This window comes from Priapulus caudatus, unplaced genomic scaffold, assembly GCF_000485595.1.
Source record: "Priapulus caudatus unplaced genomic scaffold, Priapulus_caudatus-5.0.1 Scaffold376, whole genome shotgun sequence".
Classification (NCBI taxonomy): domain Eukaryota; kingdom Metazoa; phylum Priapulida; class Priapulimorpha; order Priapulimorphida; family Priapulidae; genus Priapulus; species Priapulus caudatus.
In genome coordinates, this window is record NW_014577437.1 from 72415 (window position 1) to 78223 (window position 5809).

The window sequence follows — 5809 nt, forward strand, 5'->3', positions numbered from 1 at the left end:
ACACACACTCACACACACACACACACACGCTTTCAGCTAAATGCTGAACTTCTTCCAAGAAAGGGCGATGTTGATAAACAACAAACAGGTCCACTGCGACGAGCCCTCGACACTAACGGTTGTCCGATTGTCCGGGACAAGTAAACGTCCAAGTCGAACAAGTAATTCTCTTGGCTAGTTGCCTGATCCTGAGGAATAAGCCGCACTTATTGATAATAAATTGATAATAATTCCAATTTATTCCAGACTAAGCGTTCCCCCAGCTGCCGCTAGGTTACCTCTCATTCATGAAGCCTTGTTAATGCTTCCCGACAAACACGCACGTATGTAATACCGAGAAAACTGCCTGCCCCTACGCAGCAGCCTATCTAACGCAGTACTACGAATTTTTAAAACATTTTCCTTGTTTAAATCGAAATGTAAATGACTCTACGACACGACTACGAACATTGACTGTGATTTAACGAAAGTCCCTGGATGCCGCAAGGTATCGATTCTCAACTCATGAAAGCGGTCTACTACGAATACCTAAAAGTTCACTTTGCGAATGGAATCCTCATCTACATTAGGCGTAATCTGTAAACAGGCGCGTTTGCTACACTAGGAACATCTTTTACTCTTTTGTGTGTTCGAAAGATTCCCGTATACGGCGTCAACGAGGGAATTAACGTCTGTCGCCAACAGCCAAGCACTGTCAAACCTGTCGCAGATGTGTCGACGTCGTCGTCGTCGGCACGCTATCCAAACGATATTAATTCCATCAACGCTTAAATATATGCGCGCGCAGGGCGGGGACGTTTTAAGACAAGCACCTCGGGCCATAAGTCAATTGATTTACTACGAAGGGTGGGAATAACGACCATTGATTAGCCGACTATGCACCGTCGCAAACCGCTGTCACGCACAGGTTGTAAGTGCGACAGAACAGATCGCACAGCACACAGGTTGCAACGCGAGAGCCCCTGCGCGAGCAACAGTTCCCCCGTCTTCTTTACGAGGATAGACACAACGCGCGTCTTCTCCCTTTAAGGAGACCTTTTAAGGGTACCCAGCGGGGCATTGTCATGTAAAAAGGCAACGCGACCACTCCGGTGTCACGTTGCATGCAACATCTGGCTAATACAATAAGCGAGAGGCGCAACAATGACGTAACCTCCCCCGCGCGCGCGGACATAAGATAAGACACTCAATGACATCCCCCCCTCACCCACCGTAGGATGTTTAGTGTAAGCTAATTAACCCGTGCTGTGTGTTCATTGACATGCCGACCGACCGACCGGTGAGATCTATAAGCGAACGCGCTCACGCTTGGGAGTCAAAATTGGAGCACCCATTTACGCGTGTCGTCTACCCACGACTCATGCACCCATCCATCTGCAGTTGTATAAATTTGCAACAAGAAAATGCAAAACGTGTGTTATATGTAGTTCGAGTGTCTCTATTCGTCAATGCGCCCAGCTACAGTTGTATAGGTTTCACCAAGAAAGTGCCAAACGTGTGTTATGTGTAGTTCCAGTTTCTATATTCGTCATTAGTGTGGTAAATATATGACAAAAAAACAACGCAAATCGAGAGCACATATTAAATATTTCAGAAAAATAATATAATTTTACAAATTAAATATTTAATATACCACAGTTCATGTACTATTCATGCACAGTTAATATATACGCGCTCTTACTACAGAATAACTATGACGAGCCTAGGAAGGTTTCATGATTACAATCTTGCCCTGTCTTAACGCATCAACATAATTGCATCGTGATATTTTCCATCGGACATGACCAGTAATAATTCGGATACCAGATAAGCATTGAAGCGCCTTCGTATCTAATCTAACGGTGAGCTTTCAATCTCGTTGTATCCCTTTCCTACGAATTCTCAAGCATGTGCTTAATCTAGCAGCCGCACTCGCGGACTACAGGTATGCGCCCCGAACAGAAATAGCGCGTGAGTGTGGGAAAGGATTGCTGTTGCGTTACCTAACGACTAGTAATGCGCATTTGATGATCTTCGTCAGCGGTCATTTAGGCCCCAGTCGGTAGCACGCAGCATCTTTCCATCAGTGGCTGTCTCTATGGAGTCAGCGCTGTCATTGTCCGGCCAACCCACCGGTGCAGTAAACACGAAGGTAGCAGCCATTCACGGCCCCCCCGCTGTCGGCTTGTGAAAGCGACCGGGTCCTAACCATAAACTTACACAACCGCTGTGGTGGTGGTGGTGATCGCGCGCGGTGCTGAGTGTACGCACGAAGAAAAGTCATTTTCACTCGGGAAATTTTGCGCGTTTTCGCGCTTAGATGCACTCCGACAATGCTTTTGTGTCGCACGCGCAATACTACGTAAATATTTGTGGTTGCGAGTGTGTGTGTGTGTGTGTGTGTGTGTGTGTGTGTGTGTGTGTGTGTGTGTGCGTGTGTGCGCGTGCGTGCATGCGTGCGTGCGTATATGTGTACGTGTGTGTGTGCGCGTGCGTGCATATATGTGTGCGTGTGTGCGTGCGCGTGCGTGCATATATGTGTGCGTGTGTGCGCGCGCCCGCCCAAGTTTAGCTAGCACGGAGGCACTTTTCCGGGAGTATTTTTATAGACTGACGCCGTAAGCCGCAGGGAACCGAGTCTGAGATCGCAATGAGCGGACTTCGGGAGTCAGTCTAAAGCGTATCTAAATTGTTACGGCAGAGAAATGCGAAGGAAATGTATTGCTTTAAGCAAATATTGCGAAGTTGTTATACTTGTCCTACGCACATGCAGGTCAAACAAAAACATTTCCCACTTAACGAAAACGTACTACTTTATGTCAACCGCACGCACATTTGCTACGACCACACCATCAATCGCAAATCATTTTGCTAACTTATCTACCAGCCTTTCATTCCCCGTTTTCCCCTCGGGAAACTTCGGGTACTTTCACTAGCATTATTACAAAGTAACGGAAAAGTATTGTTATAAAGGAACGGGTTAGGAGGTCCGGAGTTTCGGAGCGACCGAAAAGACGGATCCGCGTCGGTGGGTGGGTCTGTCATTCGGGAGCGTAACTCTGTTGTGGTTAGCTCTACCGATATAGCCCCTTTGCTCCCGCTACAGGTATTTCCCGTAGCTCCGTAGAGGGGGCTACACCGGCAGAGCTATATTGAGGTGGCCTTTGCACATGCAATCACGTGCGTACGTACGTACGTACGAACACGCAACAGCCGCGACTGAATCGGCCGATAGGTACAAAAACATCATTCCGTGTACCACTTGAAAATCTCGCTCGCGTGTATGTTCAGGACCACACACGCTTTTCTATCACGCGTCGGCATTGACGGTGACTGAATGGGAAAAAGTATCGTGGAGTAGCGGACTTTAGAATCACAAACGACTAAGACATGTGGTGTGACATCGTGCATGACAGCAGTGTCTAAGGTTTTATTTTATAGGACAAGGTTTTTGTTGTCTGGCTTGTGGAACTAAGACGATGATGAGGAAGGAGGGAGGACGACGAGGGGTGGTGGCAAAATAAGGAGCATACCAAAGAGGAAAAAGAGGAAAGGGGGCGGAGGAAGACGAGAAAGAGATAGAGAAAGAGGAGATGAAAGCAGAGAGGAAAGAGGGGAAGTAGAAATCGAGGAGGGTAACGAAGGATGTGGATGAGGAAGAGGCGACGGAGGAGGAGGAGGAAGAGGAGGAAGAGTCCTGATGAGGAGGAAGAGTATGAAATTCTTTACTATTTATGTATTACTCCTGTATTCATGCATTATATATTCCCTTCCTCCTGACTTCCTCTCCTCCCTTTTCCGACGTGCTGTCAAAAAATCTCGTATACATAAGACACAACCGCGAGACGTAGGGAGCTTGGAATGGACATAAGCAAGTATTTTAGCTTGTCATGCATGCAAGACTTCAGCCTGCAATGCTAACACCGACTCACACCTATACTGTGTCGCGTGTATACTGACGATATACTGTCGTGCATGCTATGCTAGTCAATCTTAGCATAATTTTACCTCGCAGTCGTTTGAACTATGCAAATTGCGTTTACCGAAGATTTGTAACGATGCGCGCGCCCTATACGTAAAGCTCCTGTCGTTTACCGCTAGACGGGTTCAATACGCTCGCGCGTGTCCGGCACGGGTCGTCTCGCAACGGCATACGGAGTCAGTCTATACTTCTCGGCCAGGTGTTAGTACTCCCCCCCACAACACCAATCACCTCCCGCTGCGCCTTACCACCGGGAAGATGACACGTTGTGGCCAGTACCAGGTGAAACAGAGAGAGAGGGAGAGCGAGAGATAGAGAGAGAAAGGGAGATAGAGAGAGCGAGCGAAGGGGAGAGAGAGAGCGCGCGCGAGAGAGAAATAGAGAGAGAGTGTGTGAGAGAGATAGAGGGCGAGAGGGAGCGAGAGCGAAAGAGCGAAATAGAGAAGAAAAAAAGAAATAGAGAGAGAGAGAGCAAGAGAGAGCGCGAGAGAGATAGAGAGAGAAGGAGAGCAAGACAGAGAGAGATAGAGAATGAGAGAGAGAGAAAGAAATACAGAGAAAGAAAGAGAGATGGAGGAAGGGGAGATGAGAGGGAGCGGCGATGCGCAGCCGGCGCGTGTCTGTTGTCCGCCGACACCGCATAAAAGCGGCCGCCGTCATCATTGCATTGTAACACTCTAGTTCAGCATCTGCGACGTGCTACGACCGTAACACAGTGCGCACACACGCGCGGACACAAGAGACGCCTATTCATCTTATACATGCATCTTCCCCCTTTCATCGATATACATCCCCCCACAACCTCTTATTACTCCTCATTACACCCCGTCATCGGAGCCGCTCCACAGCAGCTGCTTAAATGCGCTGTGACGTAATGTTAACTAATTACCGTATGACTGATTACGTGTTCACCGTCACGTGACACCGAGCAGGTAATGAACGAGGACGCGTAAATTTCCCTACGGAGAGGAAAAAAATTAACGCTCGTGCGAGCTTGTGAGTGAAATCATCCAGAAAAGATTCGATAGCTTTAGTTATTTTTTGGGTTTCTTAGTAAGTTTTTTTTTCAGATAAGTAGTCTCTCGCGGGTTAGTTCATAAAAACTACTGGACACGTGCTCGCTCACGTACACGGTTAACTGTACCTGTGAAGAACGACTGCGGTGTGTGTGTGTGGGGGGGGGGTCACCGCAGCGGCGACAAAGGTACAAAAAAGCAACGCGCGCGCGACACGTGTGAATAGATTTCGAATCACATTCGTTTCTTCTCTCGCCGCCGGAGGCGTGGGAGGAGAAGGAGACGTAGGAGGAGGGGAGGAGAAGGAGAAGGAGAAGGAGAAGTAGGAGGAGAAGGAGAAGGAGAAGGAGAAGGAGAAGGAGGAGGAGGAGGAGGAGAAGGAAGTGGCAGCCGTTCCACGCTTCTTGATTTCTTTAACAGCGCTCGGCGGGCGGCGACGAAAGCCGTGATTTCAGATCGTATCCCCGCGTCGCTATAGTGAATGCTGGGACTGCTCCGCACAACCGGCACGCGTGTATACCGCAGTAACTCACAGAAGTGCACAGACCGTGCATCCTGTATGCGTGCGTGCGTGCGTGCGTACCTCTGTCTGTGTGTGTGTGTGTGTGTGTGTGTGTGTGTGTGTGTGTGTGTGTGTGTGTGTGTGTGTGTGTGTGTGTGCGTGCATGCCTGCGTGTGTGTGGGAGGGTGTAAACAGATAGCAGTGAGACTCTCTCTCTCTGTCTCGCTCGCTCGCGCTCTCTTTTCATCTCTCACTCTCTCTTTCTTTCTCTCTCTGTCTCCCCCTCTCTCTCTCTCTCTCTCCCTCGCCTCTCTCTCTCTCTCTCTCTCT

General features: G+C 48.8%; 1 protein-coding gene across 1 annotated transcript in view; it reads right to left on the reverse strand.

The window, feature by feature from the left end:
• Positions 1–5809, reverse strand: part of LOC106809685 (agrin-like) — a gene marked incomplete at its 3' end in the record, with an annotated part of 68399 nt that overhangs the window by 56303 nt on the left and 6287 nt on the right. The gene's annotated exons all lie outside the window — the stretch shown is intronic.